The sequence below is a fragment of the Ooceraea biroi genome, chromosome 3, assembly GCF_003672135.1.
Source record: "Ooceraea biroi isolate clonal line C1 chromosome 3, Obir_v5.4, whole genome shotgun sequence".
Classification (NCBI taxonomy): Eukaryota; Metazoa; Arthropoda; class Insecta; order Hymenoptera; family Formicidae; genus Ooceraea; species Ooceraea biroi.
Window position 1 is genome coordinate 15,875,878 of NC_039508.1, and position 18,682 is coordinate 15,894,559.

The 18,682-nt window shown below is 35.6% G+C and overlaps 1 protein-coding gene across 14 annotated transcripts in view; it reads left to right on the forward strand.

Annotated features, from left to right (window-relative positions):
• The window catches only part of LOC105277251 (potassium voltage-gated channel protein Shal), a 153,969-nt gene that overhangs the window by 16,106 nt on the left and 119,181 nt on the right, over positions 1–18,682 (forward strand). The window lies entirely within an intron of this gene.

An 18,682-nucleotide genomic window follows, 5' to 3' on the forward strand; every position in this document is an offset into this window, starting at 1 on the left:
TTTCTTCGGCCTTGGTGCTAACGCTTTCTGTCGAATTCATTAACTCCGCGAAAATGTGTTGCCTCGGTTACATCACTTACATCTCGCTGTTGCCTGTTAAAAAGAAAAAAAAGGAAGCATGGAAAAAAGAGAGCTTCGCACTTTCATTTGAAACCACCTCAGAAACGCAATAAAAGTCTGTTTCTTCTGCATTAAACACACAGTGTTCTGGTCGTTACATATATAATTTAGTTGCACATTAATCTTTCTCAGTTTACTTTAATATGATTTATTTCAAAAATTCGTGTGATCTCCTTGAATCTGATTTTAATTCAACTTGCACGATTGTGGCTGTACCAAGTTGTGAGTTAAGTTACTCTGAAGTTCCGAAGAATTCTTGATCGCGCGTCCTTAAGGAATATAATCTCAGAAGAAGCTAAATTTTTCCGTTTCTTTCTCTTGTCTTTCACGTTACTGTAGTCACGTAGGAATGTATCTTTTAAGATACCTTTCGATCTTTATTTCGGCGATTTACCATTTAAGTTAACAACGAGTGCGGTCCATGTTTGGTTTCTGCGACATGGCGCATCTGCAATATCCTTTTTTTCGCATTTCATCATTCTCCGTTGTTAACTCTTCTCTTCCCATAGAATCTTTTCATGGCCTTCCGGCATCTATGTCTCTATCGATCTGCCCGGCCGAGGCCGTGTACAAGGCCGGTTTGGGCGGGGTCATATCATGGGAAAGGAAAAATTGGCTGCGATGAGTCGATGCTTCGTATAGAGAGTTCTGAAATTCGATTTCGTGCACAAGAGAACCTCTCCCGTGGAAATCCTCGCCGCCGGTTTTGAGAAATAGAGGCGTCACAGTGCAACACGTCGTTCTCTCCGCGCAAAGTTAGCAGAAGCAAATTTTTCGTAGCTGACAGATAAAATGGTAATTCTCGTGAAACTTTTATATTGCTTTCTATTCTATTCCATTTATTAGTATTATTGCAGATTACGATAAAATTGATCAAGATTTTTTTTATAGTCGACACTTGTCAAAAAGGAAGAATAATCAAGCTAATTTCCCGTTGCTGCAGAATATCATTTTCATTAAAATGCGATAAAGTGCATGAAGCATGAAATTAACTCAGTTCAGGTTCAGTCTACTAGACTGAGGCGAAAGATGTGAGTTATATAATAGAGCATATTTTTGATGTAATTACTCACCCTTGGGTATACATATATGCAAGATGATCTAGAGAAACTTTCCAGTTTTGGAATAAATCAGTTTGTGCGCGGAGTGACCCAGTTGCTCAGTGCTAACACGCTCTTTTGGACTATGGTGTTAACTTCCAGCAAAGACTCAGCTTGCATTTGACACAAATTCTGTTCTTCATTTACCTCTCTCTCTCTCTCTCTCTGCTTCGCTTTCTTCTTTGTTCTTACTACCATGCTACTTTATTAATGCAAACACAGATTATACACAGCTGACTCCAGTTTAATTATGATCATGTGTTTATAATTTTGGAAAGGTTTTAATGGCTTCCTTTTATATTCTAATACTAAAGCGTGTAAAACAGAAACTTTATTGAATAAAAAGTCTTTGATTTTAATGAATATTAATGAATTTTAATTGATAACTTTAAAAAAGCTTTGTACTTTTCCGTTTAATTTTGTATCGATTGAATATTTTTACATTAATAATAATATTTGTGGGACGACTTCGTCTGAAATTTTTCGTCTTGTGTTCAATCGTCATCGCAACAATTTAAACATTATTAGTTCATTTGTTTGCGAATATAAAAGAAAACCAATGAATTAAATAACCGTTAAATCTATCCGTGCGTTGCAAAGGGGAATCAGCACTGCCTCATCGACCCGGGATTTCGAGTTCAATTTCGCGACAATTTTTCACGCTCGTCCGATATCGCTTTAAAGCGGTTATCGCGTCGCCGTTTCCAGCCGATAGTAGCCGACTAAAAATAATATCTCCACTCACCAGGCGTGACATTTAACGGTTACTCGCCCACGAATCGACCCGACTCCCTCAAACATAATTACCCTTTCTCATTAGCCTCTTTCACGGTTTACGGTCTGATCGGTTCCTCGTCGTCGCAGATAATCGCCGCGATAGAAGCGGTTCGCGATAAACTTGAAGTGCTGGCTTACAATAATTTTCCACCGCAAACGTGTCTGACATCAGAGCCTTCCTGCATGCTTATTAATTTACTTAACGCGATGTATAATCATTAATAAAGAAGAGCAACCAACGCAACCAACTTCTTCTTTGCATTATCTTTAATAATTTCTCTTATATACACGTGAACGTTGCATTATTATTAAACAAGTAAAAATAATATATTTTTGACAAGAAAGCACGCTCAATTTTTAATGATAATATAATTTCTCAAAATTTCTTAATTTATAAGTTTTGATGCTCTGGTATCTTTCAAAGAACGTTTGATTAAGATTCTAACGCAACCGATATAAATGAACTGTCTCATGCGGCTTTCTATCATTTGACTTAGCACGTCAGTGCTTTAAGCCCTTCACACAGTTACACTGTAATCCGAGCCATTCTGTCTGCCCTAAATAGCAGAATAGCTATAGATAAGCGGAGAATATCAATCTAAGTTCAAATTATTCCATCTAACTTAAGTGAACGAGAGAATTTCTGTAATTTTGACATATCGTGGAAATTCAGAATTTGCTATACGAGTGTATTACACATGTAAATTATCTTCAAAAATCAACTTTTTGTACATGTAATAAATCGTATTCGTGAACAGAAAAATTGAGAATCAGTGTCTCTGTCAATGCGCTATCAATGTCTATTAAAAGCTATTAATATTTTTAATATTATTTATTTTTAACGTAATCTATTGCTGCTATATTTTTCGGAGAGCAATAAGTTTTTATGCATCACGTTGGAAGCTGTTAAGTGATTATTGCCTCGCGGTTAGTCTCCACGGTACACTGGCGTGCACTAAACGGCCGTTAGGTCGAAAACATGCAACGCAATTAATATTCGCGCTAATCGCTCAAGTTTGGGTAATTAAGAAGTTCCCGCATTCCCTGAAATCTCGCGCATGTACGGAATTACGCGAGCGCACGGATATTAATCTGGTAGTCGTGAAGAATCAGGTGATAAGGATTTGATATAATATAATGGCAGCTTTAATTTTTACATGCCGCATGCAATCTAAAGTTCTGTAAAAACTCGAGGGTTTGCTTTCCTTAATTTTACGACACACTCGTTATTTCTTACCTGAATATCCGCGTTAACGCGACATCATGCTCTATATGTGTACAGTACATTATAGCTGGCGCCGACAGATAATGATAGCGGAACGTTAATTTAATTAAAGTGCAAAAGTAACTAACGACCGTGAAAAGATCTTAATTGCTCTTGCTAATCTTGTCGCGTGCTTTCGGTTAATAGCGCCATAGTCGCATGGTACACGCCATTGTGTGAACTCAGATGGCCGATAATAAATTACAAGATTACGCCGCTATATCCGTAATTTGGCAAAAACGTGATATTAAGTTATTACGTTGGCGGGATGGAAATAGGGGGCGAGACGAGAGGAGGAGGATTAAAAATAGACGCGATATCTCGTCGGATTACGTAACTGTGTCTAATTGTAACGCGCATTCGTTAATTGCAATTAACTTAATGATATATCAGATATCGCGGGCTCATCCAAGTAATAAAACGTTGTGAATAAACAAATAAATCGATTACAGTTATATATCGGGCGTATATTTCTCATCGCGAACTCAGATGATTGTTTATAGGCGGTTATCTGAATCGTATTTTGCGGAATTGGTATTTTTATCGCAAGGTTTTCGCAAACCACGTTAAAAGTCGTACAATGTAGTGATGTTAACGTGACGTCGGCCTTCGACCGCAGTCAGAGCCGAATCTATTTATTTGACTTGAGCTGAAACGCGGTGTTAACATCGCGTGTCATTAAAGTGTTTTCAGGAAATCGATATAGGAATCACCTCCAAGTACGGCCCGCGCCTTCGGATTCTCTAGAACTTTTTGGTCGTCTGCCAAAAGGATTGTTAGATCGTATCTGACGATTCATGCACACGCAATGTAACCTGGATGTATTAATACATATCAGATCACAACGCACGATGCAATGTCAGCATCGTTTATGAGTAATTTTCATGTAATTCGTCGAGACTTTCTTGCGACAAGCAACTTACCGCAAATTTATTTCACGTGCCGACGTTCGTTTGCTGCCACGGAATAAAATGTAATTTCGTTACCTTTTATTTTGCACGCGAAAAAATAATTCCCTTCGTTATTTCCTTTTTTCCTGGCAATATATATAAATGTATCTCCTTTTTTATTCTTTTGCACCATTATTTTTTCTCTATTATTTCTTTTTTCCATAAAAGCATGCTGTTTAATTGAAAAATTTTACGTTTTAATTATCGCAGAATATTCTTTCTGGATCCTTTTTGGAACTAAATGGTCTCTTTAGTGTTAATAGAAAGCAAAAGCAAGTAAAATGTATTTAATTTTAGCGAAAAATTATAATGCAGCTGTTTTTGAATATACGTCTCTATACTCTGCTACGATTTAAAAGAGTCTGTTCTCTGTTGATGCAGTTTCAAGGTTGCCCTAAACTTATTTTACAAGCAAGGATTTCTCTCGGGATTTATTTCCCGGGGAAACTCATCTCGAAGATAGAACGCTTTTTCGAAGACCGATTTCTCGTGGAGCTGTTATTCAACTAATCGCCATAAGCAATAAATGATTACTCTTTTAATTATATATTGAAAAGTTAGAAGCACTCAGAAAATAATTTTTTGCCAAGCAAGTTTTATACATCATAAATCATAGATATTAATACATTATTAAGATCTCTAGATATATTTTAATATACTTCTCTTTCATTAGCTTTGATTAGCGTATTTTATTTTTTAAAGACTCGATTGTTTCGCATTTGCATTAGTTTGATCATTAATACTCCGCAAATAATGTTCTGGTCTTAATTACAACTGCACTTTAAAAAATGATAAACGCGCACGCGTTTCGAGCGATACAAAGCGACTTCGGCAATTAAAATGTATCCGCGAAATGGGTTCTAGGCGATGAAATTACCACCGATAAAATATGAAAGTTCTGTTTCCTGCGGCTTTTACGACTTACACCATCACCATTCGTGGCTAATAAATTGTAGTGGCCGTAAAAGTTCTTTTATACGACGCGCGAGCAATGCGATAGGCGTTAGTACTCAAGACGTTATAAAAGATAGGGCATGTGTAATATATCAAGATTTTAATGATAGATGTGTCGTGAAGATGTCGAGAGACACCACATAAGTCATAACGTCACAGTTATTAAATAATATTGTCGCCTTAAGTTCATTCGCAAGATTGCAAACTTATGTAACACATTTTTCCCTCTGTGTTGCATGCCGTCAACATTTTTTTATAAGAAAAGTGACATGCTTCGATATGACGGCAATAGCCATTTAGGTTCAGATAAGATTTTAAGATAAGACCTATTGCAAATGAATACTTTGATTACCAAAATCTGATTTTTCGTAAATCTTGCATTATTTCTGCAAGGTATAGTATAGTATACTACACATAATATAAGCACACTAAGAATATAGTTAATGCAGCGTTAATGTTTTCTAAAGATTATCGGAATTAAATTGCATATATAGGTATTTGCAGAATTTTATAAATAACTGCATATAGATATGTAGGATCTCGAGTCACATAAAACTTTATATTCTCCGATAGTGTTTGAAAATGTACGTTGACGTGGTGAGAAAGGGAGAAAAATTCTGACGAAACATCCAAAATATTTTTTTCAGAAAATTTCTATTCTAGTACATTGCGACGGAAAAATCCGCGTACACCCTCCGGTGATTTATGCAATTGTGAGAGGGAGTGCACCGCTCGTTTAATAATTCTCATTCATAATAGCGCGGCTGTGGTTTTGTGGTGAAGCGAACGAAGCGTGCTATTGCGGTTTCGTGCGTTGTGGTATCGCTTAAATTCTTCGACGTTGACTCCGTCGTGATATCCTGGCATCAAGACGCGCATCTGGTACCTGATTTTGATCGACGGCGGGGTCTACTCCGCATCCGGAAATAACGCGGCGAGAAGCAAGTCCGATGCACCTCCGATGCTCTTTAAATAATCTATTGCGCAGCGAAAAATTCTTGAGAATCATGCGACCGCGTCCAGCAACGTGGCTGCGATCTTCGCATGCTTCAAAAGCATGCGAAAATCGCAGCGTTGCTTTATGCAAAATTTAAGGCGTGACTTCTCGAAGAATCAAGCATTTTATTGAAGTAATTAATATCATATTCAGCTGTAAGTTTTAGAATGACGTAATATAATATTTTAATAAAAAAAGACAGAGCAGATTTATTTATTCAAATTTCTATAGCGAAAAGCACAGTTTATGTACGTCTTTCCATACGCCTAGTGTCATAACACAATGTTTCATAATGACAATGCATATTTCTTGCGGGAATAGTCGTGTAATGGATCGTGGGAGTTAATCGATGGCGAGATGGTCAAAACGGTAGTTCGCGAAACTATTTGAATTCCCAACCACGTAACTCTAGTCCTCTCACATTCTGCTATTCGCTATTGGTTTGCTGCTCTTCGGCGTTATCGTTCTGACCGATGGAACGTGGGTTATTACGTTAAAACGATCGTTGATCGCACAATGCCACAATCACTACAATATAGAATTGCGATACGATGTGATACGGAGTCTGATCTTGCGCTTGCATCAAATAATTTCGTGCCAAATGGAGGCTGATAAGATCACCGTATTATGTTATTCGTGCGACTGATGGACTTTTTAACGACGACATAGATCGATGCTGACGTTGACATGGCATTATTGGACAGGGAAACGGGAATTAAAGGTTTTACCTTCGGTGCAATTTTATATCGATCAAAGAACTTGCACTTAATTTCATATTTACCAGTGCAATTATTTCTATTGTGTCTTTTTTAGATGTATCATGTTTGTTCATCAAATAAATATTGTAAATAAAATTTCAAGCCATAGAATTTGTGGTCGAAATGTATTTTTACTTGTATTTTATTAAATAGGGCTTACGTCATTGAGGATGATGTGCGGGTAATCGTGTCCTCCATTACTGAACTTCGCGATAGCGTCCTAATAAAATGCCATTATCGTGCCACTAGATCGATAAAAGTTTTTCTTAACTTGCGAAGAAATTATTTATACTCGAATGGCAAACTCTTAAATTACCTTTTTATGTGGATCTGAAAACCTTTATGCTTCTCTCTATAATTATTTATGGGCATAAAAAAAATTATTTCTTTTTTAATTCTAACTCCCTCTTAATTAAATTTTCATTTTTTCTCTGTCGCACACTGAAGTAAATTACATAAATAATATATTATTAATTGATATAGAATTTACCTTAAACAATGTTTTTTTGATGAAATAATAATCGCGTTAACTTTTGAATGTGCTTTACAATAGCCGACGGAAATCTTTTTAAATAACGACGTTGATGGAAATTTACGTTCGCTGAACATCTCTAAATTTACAATTAGGACGCCGCAGATCGTGGAGATCAATATTGACATCTCTTCGTAGCAGACTACATTATCCGATTAATCAAAAACTTCGTTGTACTAAGCTTACTAACATCTCAAAGTTAGGCGACTGTGACGATTGGAATTATGGTTTTACAAGGATTATATGTAACTTCCTCGATCTCTGATAAAGAATTTTAATGCTTATCTCGTACTTCAGTCTTTACGATATTGACAATTGCATTAGTCATGTTGTCACAAAGTTATTGCATTGTTCCATTTAAGAGCTTATATTCAAGCTTCCATTCAAGAGTTTATATCGATCGTCTTAATCAATCTTGTTTCGTAAAAGCAAATCGTAATCGTATCACTTGCTCCGAAATTGAAACTGCGCTGTCGATAGATCTAATGTCGAAAGATATTACGTCGCGAGTCCCTTCACGTTTCCCGCCCAACGTTCACGAAACGTCGAAATAATTTTTACAGAGGCGCAGGTGCGTCTTCGCGCACGGCCTCGAGTCGTCTGGATGTGATGCTAAATCCGCTTGGCGGTACGAAACGGACAGGTGCCAGCCGATCTCGAGCCAATCCTCTCTTCCAATGCCGTATCCCTCATCCGTCGCGTTCCGTGTGCCGAATAAATATGTACGGAGATGCGATGATCGTCGGGTCAAAGTGGAGCAACCGCGGAATTACTTCGTGCGTTCGCGTCAATCGTTTCCCCTAGAGACGAAGTTCCTGTAAAATCGTCATGTAAGTTCTACTCTGTCAGATAACTTCGATTGCAAAGATAATATTTCTGATATTTTTCTCTCATTCTTTGATAAGAAATAAGTTTTATTGCCGATTTATCATCGATGTCTGCGAGTAAAGAATGAGAACTTGGTTGCGTAGCGCGGTCTCGGATTTATGCATGTGGCACAAGGATTTATGCAGGTGAAGCAAGGAATGTCAAGATATCTGGAAAAAAAGTACATTAGATTGTACTTCAGTGCTAAATCCGCTCACCTACTTATGAAAGGGGACAGACATTAACAAACGGAGCCAATCTCATTTCTCACTCGCGGTTTTTATCGATACGGTAATTCCTCGCGAGACATGGACCAATAAATTTTTTCTTCAAATCTGTTTTTTGATTGCATGTAGCAATAAGCTGCAAGAACAGAACAGAATTTTCTTATGACTATAGATTTTTTTATTTATATAGTGACATTAAGATAATGTGTCTTATTCATCGATTAATGTGGAACAAATGTGGTTCGCGATGAAGTTAAACTTTATTGAATACAGTTCATTCGTAAATAGCAAAGTTCTCTTTTCTGGTCAGAAATTATTGTCGTTTCTGGGACACGCTCTCTATAGATCAATTAACTCGAAAATAGCTGCACGTGCGCTTAAAATGTACAAGTGGTAGAATTCTTCATGACAACACAATTCTCATCTAGCGCGGCAATGTGGTATCGTGTCAACAGTATCTGTGTGTGTCTCAGTTCTCTTAATTTATTAAAGAATATCATCTGCAACAATGATAGCAGCAAATATAATTTTATTTATAGTATAACTTGAGGCAATTTTATGCAATTTTATATTTTGATAATCTTCTATTCTTTTATACTTCATTTCTATTCAATTTCTATTAATCTGGTTAAAGCTATTATTACAACTATACATATACAAATATTATTTACATAACTCATATCTTTCATCATTTATATCTCTTTACTGCGTTTCTTTCGCCGAAATGTTTTAATCTATAATTAAACCATCCAATATTTCTATTTGCATCTTTCGAAGTCTTTGTCTCGATAAAGAAAACCGAAGAGACCGTTTTCTGCACACGAGTCATTGCGTGCTATCGATTCATAAGTAGCGGGATTCCTTGTCAGCACCGTCGATCATCGTTTAAAAGTCCACGTATACACGTCGCCGTGCTCGTCTTCGTCTACGCCTTCGTCGTTTACGCTATTACGACGGACGTGTCTCGCGACTCGAGGCGAGAATGCACTTTATTTTCAGACGAAGCGCGCGAACACTTCGCGGCCAACGTGGAAAGCCGGTGGTTCGTCTTTTAATAGCACGCTGCATCTCGGGAGCGGTGGACCGCCGTCCACGGAGCCTATTCGTATACCGGGTGGCCCGAAAACGTCGCTCCGATTGACGAAGATATAGCGACTGATCGCAAACGACGACGCGATGCTGTGGCCGATCGTTTTGCTATAAATATAGATTCGTTTGTTTGTGATCGGGCTGACTAGTTGTTGACCGGTTGAGGGATGGTTTACACAGAGTAGCCGGAATTGTGGGCAAACATGATCTCTTTGTGCCAAAACTTCCGTCGAGTTGATATAATTTGCATTAGGACTGCATTGTATGCTACTGATTGCGTGTGAAATTTATTTATGAGGAGATCCGCAGCTTTATTTATGCGCTTTCTATTCGTGTGATATCTCGAAACTGTATCTTTAAGAATGCATTTTAGATGCTTTATTCAGATTGCCAAAAATGTTATCGAATAATGACAAACGATTTATAAACATGTAAAAATTTATGGAATTTTATTTTGTTAGGATTAGGAGGAAGGAGTAGGAAAAATACATGGAAAGATAAATGGTATTATTTTCATATTTTTATTAATTTTTAATAACATAACTACATTTTCACAATACTACATTTCACAATATTACATTCAATAGATCTCGAACAATTTTATAAGTTGGATTATTTCTGCGAATGTAAGTCGCATAATGTTTTCACCATGGAATCGTTATAGATAATCTTATCGATCGGTGTACGTGCATTGAGTTGTCTATAAACGTTGACAACGAGAAGCAAACAGTCCGCGGTCGATCGATTTCACCACCGTTTTTCCCCTTCTGTCAAACAACATCACTACCACGGAAGCAAGTACAAATTCATTTAACCCCGGTAAAATGCGCTCACATCGACGTTAAGGATTTCATTATGTACGAAAAAAATACAGAGAACGTTTTCAAGCAGAACGGTTTTGAAACACATAAATTCATGCCAAGTAAAGAAGAAAAACTCGGTTTACTCTCGTACAAGTGCATACATATATGTATCAACGTACCAAAAGCGAAACCACATTAGGTTTGTTATTTTTAACTGCTCTTTAATCACAATTTTCACGCGTAAAGTGGAACAAGTGTATATTCGTTTTTTGGAGCAGCAAAGATATATTTTTAAATTCAACAATAAATGACAAATAATAATAATAATTAAATAAATGCACGAAATTTTATGTACTATAATATAGTTGATATATATCTCTATAATAATATTCATACAATTATAGAAAGATATATTATAATATTAATTATAGAAAGATACATTTTTGTTTCTCAAGACATATATATATATATATATATATATATATATATACAGGGTGTCCCGGGTTTTAACCGACAAACTGCGGGAGCATATTCTACTAGTGGAAATAAGAAAAAATTCTTATATCGAGTTTGCTTAGAAATGCTTTATTACAAAGTTATAAACCAATATTGAAAAGAAATATGAGATAAGTAACAACGGAACATAGTGTAGAATTTGCAAGGTCGAAGATGTTTATGTTATGTGTATTCACATGTATTTATGTTCACTATGTTGAAACGATTCAGTATGATTGTTACTTTCACAACAGTAGCTGTTAGATTTCAATCGTCGTGTCAACTAGCAATTACTATCAGAATGCCAAAAGTGTTTTCAAATGAGGAATACACTGATATTCATTTCGTGTACGGATTCTGTGACGGAAATGCACGAGCTGCCGTCCGAGAGTATCAACGTAGATTTCCTAACAGGAGAGTACCAGATAGATTTAAAGCAACGAATTACTAATTCAGTTACTGAGATGCAACAAAATTTTCAGGAATGTCGTACTGTAACAAATTCTGTACTACGTCGATGTCTAGCTTGTATCGATGTGCAAGGACAACATTTTGAAATGCGTCACTAAATCATTGCGTACATAATTTTTATTTTTGTGAAAAAATCCGTTGTTACTTATCTCATATTTCTTTTCAATATTGGTTTATAACTTTGTAATAAAGCATTTCTAAGCAAACTCGATATAAGAATTTTTTCTTATTTCCACTAGTAGAATATGCTCCCGCAGTTTGTCGGTTAAAACCCGGGACACCCTGTATATACAGGGTGAGGCACCTAAAACAGGCCACCTGAATATCTCGGCTGTTATTGGTGATAGAAAGAAATGTGTCAGACCAAACTTGCATGGTATCGAGGGACACATAGTTTGTTCTAAATAATTTTTTATTAGGTAGACGCGTAGAGGTCATATAAAGGTCAACTTCGTTTTTTTAAATGGTATGATATGTTTTTTTACGTACCATCTAGTAGAGCGTTCAAAGATGCGCACATTGATCTACGGGTCAAAATCATTCAAGGTCACTGAAGGCCAACTGCAAGGGAAAATAATTTACTTTATATTGCCTAGAGTTCTCTGCTATTAAAAATACTGTAAACTCAGAAATGAAAAGTTCTAGCCCTTAGAAATTGTTTCTTTTTCCGCGAAGTTCTGAGTTGTTGTTATCATTATTTTTTATATTGCCTAGAGTTCTCTGCTATTGAAAATACCGTAAATTCAGAAATGAAAAAGTTCTAGCCGTTAGAAATTTTTTCTTCTCAGAGGAGTTCTGAGTTGTTGTTATCATTATTTTTATATTGCTTAGAGTTCTCTGCTATTAAAAATACTGTAATTTCAGAAATGAAAAGTTCTAGCCATTACAAATTTTTTCTTTTTCCGCGAAGTTCTGAGTTGTTATCATTAGTTTTTATATTGCCTAGACTTCTCTGCTATTGAAAATACCGTAAACTCAGAAATGAAAAAGTTCTAGCACTTAGAAATTTTAGCCTTCAGTGACCTTGAATGATTTTGACCCGTAGATCAATGTGCACATCTTCAAACGCTCTACTAGATGGTACGTAAAAAAACATATCATACCATTTAAAAAAAAGAAGTTGACCTTCATATGACCTCTACGCGTCCACCTAATAAAAAATTATTTAGAACATATTATGTGTCCCTCGAAACTATGCAAGTTTGGTCTGACACAATTTTTTCTATCACCAATAACAGCCAAGATATTCAGGTGGCCTGTTTTAGGTGCCTCATCCTGTACATATTTTCTTTTAAGGATTTTAATATACTTATTTTACACATATCTTTGATTGATATAAAATTATGCAGAAAGATTTTGGTCTCGAAAATTACAAAAATAAATCGTTCGACTAAAGTTGATTGAATAAATGGTGATTTAAAGATATTAAAAATAATTTGATTTAATATATTAGAAAATTAGATTTAATATATATTTATAATAGAAGTTATAATATGGAAAAATTAGTTTTTTATTTTATAATTTAATTATTGCGGAGTAGAAAATTGAAACAGGATAAATATCATGATGCAAGTGGAAAAATGTTTTAAATTTTTACACTGCAATTTTCATTTCGCGAATTTTGCTTGAGAAAGAAATGGGTCACAACTATGATCACTAAACAATGGTGTAAAGCAAGAAAAGTGTGCGACAATGCGGGATTGCTACAATGCAATGAATCGACGATACATAGATCTCGTGTTAAAAGCTTTTGTTATATTCGTGATTGTAAATCAAAGTTATGGCATGTCAACAAATACAGAAAGAGAGAGAGAGACAGACAGACAGAGAGAAACTAGTTTAGTTTTACTAAAAATCCATTTTTCAATGCAAGTATGATTGAAATAATCATATGCAAATTTCGTTCAAAACATTGATGATTCAAGAATATTTTCCGTACAATTGATAAGTTATATTTTAATTTAATAAAAATTGTAATTATTGAGTTTACATAGATATCACATAAAATCTTCAGGAGGAGAAATATTAATCATGCGTAATTGGAAAATATTATATTGTCGCAGTTATTCTAATGCATATAACATAATTATTCTAGTTGACTCTCGAAATGACTCGTTGCGAGATTAATTGGAAAATACCTTGTTCTCGTGTTACTAGTGCGTCGAAGTGTGTGTTGAGTGGTACAAAACATAAAATGAAACTGTACAACGTTCATGCGTTTTTTGAAGCGATCGCGTCGTGTCTGTAGTGCCATGTTATTGGTTTTGCACAGCTGGAAGCGCGATGTAAGACTATGTTATTTGCTTGGTTTGCACTTTTTTTTATCATGGCAACGTGTTGGAAAATAAAACAATTTAATATTTCTCAAGCGCCTGTAATGTGAAACGTTCGTGTGTCCTGCGGCTTTGCGGCTTTACGGCTCTGCGGCTTTTCCTCCTTAAAGGCACGTATAAGTATGTGCATCAGATTCCGTTAATTTATAGCTTCGTGTACAGTATATATGACATATAAGCGTTATCTAAAGAAAATTTAAAAAGAGTTTTATTATATATATATAATTTAGCTATACTTCATTTTTATCTTCTCTGGAAAATTAAAATATGTTTTTTTGTGTCACAGATTTTGATAAAATGCTCGCTGAGAATAAAGTAATAACGGATAATAGATGATAATAGATTTTATTCAAATTTTATTTGTACATTTTAGGTGAAGTCTTCGAATATTGTAATATAATAATAAAAATAGAAACGAATGTGTTTATATCCTTCTCTCTCTGTTTCTCTCTCTCGTTTATCTATTTCGTTTATCCATTTGCGTACATTATAAATGCGAGTGTGAAACTGCTCCCGTGACGGGTTAAGGAAGATCGCGAGAACGATGCTGGCGTACAATTTGTGCGAACTTCACTAATTCGCAAAACTTTAGCATCTAGAAGATGCTCGTTGTAACGGAAGTTTTATCTTCGCTCAACTGGCGCACGATACCCGTAACGTCGAGATTAATCACAACGCGTGACATGAATTAGCTACGAGATCATTTTCTTTTCTTGTGGTTTTTCCAAATTCATACGAAAACTTTCCTGGAGAAACTCCATACAAAATCAGCTAAAGGTTAAAACCAGAATATTTGCCGAGAAATTTCACGGGAGAGAGAAAGAGAGAAAGAGAGAGAGAGAGAGAGAGAGAGAGAGAGAGCAGCTGTATAAAAGTTTTATCGCGCTTACCAAAGTTCGAGTTAACTTTAGATTTGATTAACTTCTTAAATGGATGCTGGATTATTCGAATTTCCTTTTATCTATATACTCTTTGACCAATCTGGACTTGAGCCTTCTGTGATAATAATGTCGAGAAGCATCAATAGAATAGTTCTAAATTAGGAATTGTTTGCTGAATTAAGCTTCAGAAATATAAACAGATAATGTAATTTTTATACGAATTTTGAACTGTACTTGTATTTAAAGTAATGTAAATTTTGCACAGAATTTTAATTTATATGAATGGTTCAATAAATACGGTACCAATTTAGAATTACATCTCTTTGAGAGAAAATCAATCATAAGATCAGAAAGCTTAAAAATATTTTTATTATATTAGCAATACGAGTATAAAACATATGTTACACCGATTGCTCGCAAGTTTGTTTTATCTTACCTCTGTTAAGGAAACGGCAACTCTCGTGTTGCACCAAATCCTCGGCTTGTGTTGGGAAACTTATGTAGAGTTAATAAACTCGGCTTGGCAGTATGAGAGATTAATTCTATGTGATCCCTGAACGTGTTATTAGATTTTCTCTGTTTATGTGGACAACAAATTGCACATGGTTTACCTGTAAATTCAGTATGGTGATTTTTGGTGGGTTTTGCGAAATCCGGCACATAAGTCCCAGGTAGTCGCCCCGGTGACCGCCCAAGATGTGCTTACCTAAAAATAGATCACTAATCCTATACGTTTTCGCCGGTTCTAAACTCGCTACTGTCGCGTGTTCCGACTACATTGACAAATAAGAAAAGTCAGTCTCTGACCCGAGAACGTTTTCCTTGGACTCGCGTGACCTGCATTTCTACCTTTCAGAGCACGATATATTCGTTTATTTTAAATGTATGGTGCAATTATAAATCGAAATAAGGCAAGAATTGCATTCTACAAGCGTATTCTTGAATCTGATAAATATTTCAGGGTTTTATTCTTTGTGACATATATGTATATATAGTATATGTATATTTCATTCGTACTTTATGCAAAAAATAGCATTGACAAGCATTGTGTTACTAAATTAATTCTGACATACGACTACTTTATTTGTTAATACTTTTCATCACGTATTGTCATTTAAAAATTTTTTAATCGAAATACAGTAGAATTTACTAATGCATTAATTATTTTAAATTATTTATACCAAGCTTGTTTATTGAAAAATAACTTTATCCATGTGGAAGACTCCCCTAGTCACGTAAGGGAAATAAAAAAGAAATGAGATTATATCGATAAATTGCTAACTGATGTGAAAAATTACTTGCTAAATAAATAAATGGCGTGAAGAAAGAGTAAGATCGATAACATGCGGCATATCACGTGCGCGAAATACGAGCGGACGAGCATCAGGTGAGATCTCTCCAGGAGTTTCATGGTCGCTGTTAAGGTCCGTAAGAAACGTAAATCAGGGTTGAGGATCGGGCCCGAGGGGCCGTAGGGTGCGGGAAAATTATTGCCGACTGAGAAAACCGGGAGCCCGGGCGAAAGTTCGCGTGACCTGCAATTTCAGTTCAACTTTCACTCTTTTTTATATTTCTGATAAGCGAATATTGATCATGTGTGTGGTAGAAGAAGTTTCGTTTACAAAAGTTATTAATGAAGAAATTTATCTACGCAAACTTACATACATACAGAAAAGTATATGATTAAGAACTTGGAAAGTACTCAATATTTATTCCCATTGCATTTTAATTATATTAAAAATAGCAATGCATGATTTATATTTCTTCTGACACGAGACAGTCTCAAAGTGTTTTCTTTGCAAGTGTGCACGATTCTCATACAATTCATAGTGCCAATATTTGTGGAACTTGGCACTCGTACATTTTATATAACGCCCCAGAATTCGCTGATATAAAATTTCTACTCTTTTAATTTAAAAAGTATGGAATTGATGGACTTTGGCATTTGGGAACTCTAAAAGAATTAAGTATTATAGACCACAATCGACAAAGATTTATTAGATTTTAGAATCTACTGAACTTCAAAACTAGAAAATTCTAATATTTCAAGTCTCACAATTCACAAAGTGAAGATATGAAACATAAAAACATGAAAATTTAATAATATGCTAAGTTTAGAATGTAACACGTGAGTTTTTTCTTCCTTGGTTGGTTTCTAAATAAAGAATTCGAAAATAAGAATAACATGGAATTTATATAATGAAATACAATATATAACAAATAAATAATTTATATAATTAAATATATAATAAATAATATATAACATATAATGTAAATATATAATTTATATAATTAAATAAAATAAAAATTCTAGAAAATATTAAATCTTTTAGCATTGGTAGATTGTGCTAACAAACTATCATTCTCTTGTCACATTTCGGGCTTATGTATTTCTCTAGCCAGTAACTTGAGACACAATAAATGGTGGGTTTTACGATAATATCGCGCAGGATATTGAGTGATCGATCATTTCTACCAAGAACATTTTTTTCTTCAGACGCGTGTCACGTCGTTTGCAGAACAGAGCCTCCCCTTTACCTAGCTCTCAGCGCCACGACTCGAAATTGCGTGCGGCCCGAGAAATTCGCTGGAAAAAGGAACGATCTGTAGCTGTCGAGTGCGATCCATTACACTTCATTCTATCCCCAGCTCCATCGGCATTCTCCCTTTTCTGCGCCTGCCTTCTTTTGATCTCTCGAGTGAGGCATGTCGGCAGAATAAACGATCGCCATTGTGAGCAGTATAACGTTGTTTCTAGTCTCCGGTAATAATACGACTCCATTTTCGTATCAATTTACATGAGAAGAATCAAGCGTCTCTTAATAATCTTAATAATCTTAAAAAAAATTGCGTTTCTTTTATAATCCGTTGTCGATTACAATCTCATTATTCTCTACGTTATTCGTGGCTGAAATAAAACTTTTACGATGGACACGTACCGCATGAAATATTTTCCTGTCGATCGCGATGGTTTTCTCTACGAGAGTCATTGTCTCGAACAATTCCTCCCGCTGTCGCATCCGTTCTTCAATTCGCCCGTCACCGCCCGCAAGTTTTACCCTGCTTGAACGGAAGATGTACATCATGAATAAAACCAGCGGAAAATTCTGACGTATGCGATCAATTGCGATGTGTGGGAGTGACGTAAATCAGGCAACATTTCGAAGTGTCTCTTGAAAATATTATATTTTGAGTATGAGAAGCTATTGAGGCACAAAAAATGTTCAATTTGCTCATTAACGGGAGAAGGAGATTCTCTCTAAAACATTTAGTAACTTATATTATTCACATTTATTTTGAAATTGCAACCAAAGTGATAGATTACGTGAGTTTTATTATTTTTATTGTTATTAACATGTTATTATGTTTATAAAATAACATATTATTTTATAACAATAATGTTATAACGTATTATTTTTATAAAATAATAAAATGGATAAACATGTTATTATTTTTATGCGTACAGTTTGGATCCATGCAACTAATATTGATGAGTTCCAGTATTGGAAAGTTCGATACCTCGAACACCACAGCATTTATAACTAAACAGAATTTCAAAGCCAGATTTTATAAAACTTGGTTTTTGCGAGTGCACGATTTAATTTTTCCCGAGTTTCAGGATATCAATTTCTGTTATACTGCAGCTCTATCACGAGCCTTTACAGTCACGAATTTTACTCGTGTCGAAGTATAATATAACGTTCGCGCTTCCCTTAATAGTGCATAAAATTGTTCGACAACGGTGAAATATTTGTTAACGAGGAAACACGCGATGCGAGAAGGGCGCTTTACTACGAGAGGAAGTCCCCTGTCACGTATCGTCGCGTAATTTCAGCGGAATGCAAACGTTCAAGTGCGTTGCGCGCTCGTCATGAGAACAAGTTAAATTGGTGGCCGCGAACTCGGGTATATTTGTTCGGCTGTGTGTGTTCGCACCACTCGATACGGGGTGAATATGCAACCCGGACTGGACTGGGGCAACCTTGCGCGGAATGGTTTAACTGTACCGCGAGCTACACGTAGCTGTAGAAAAGTTTTATGGGCGGACATTCGCACGACTGAGA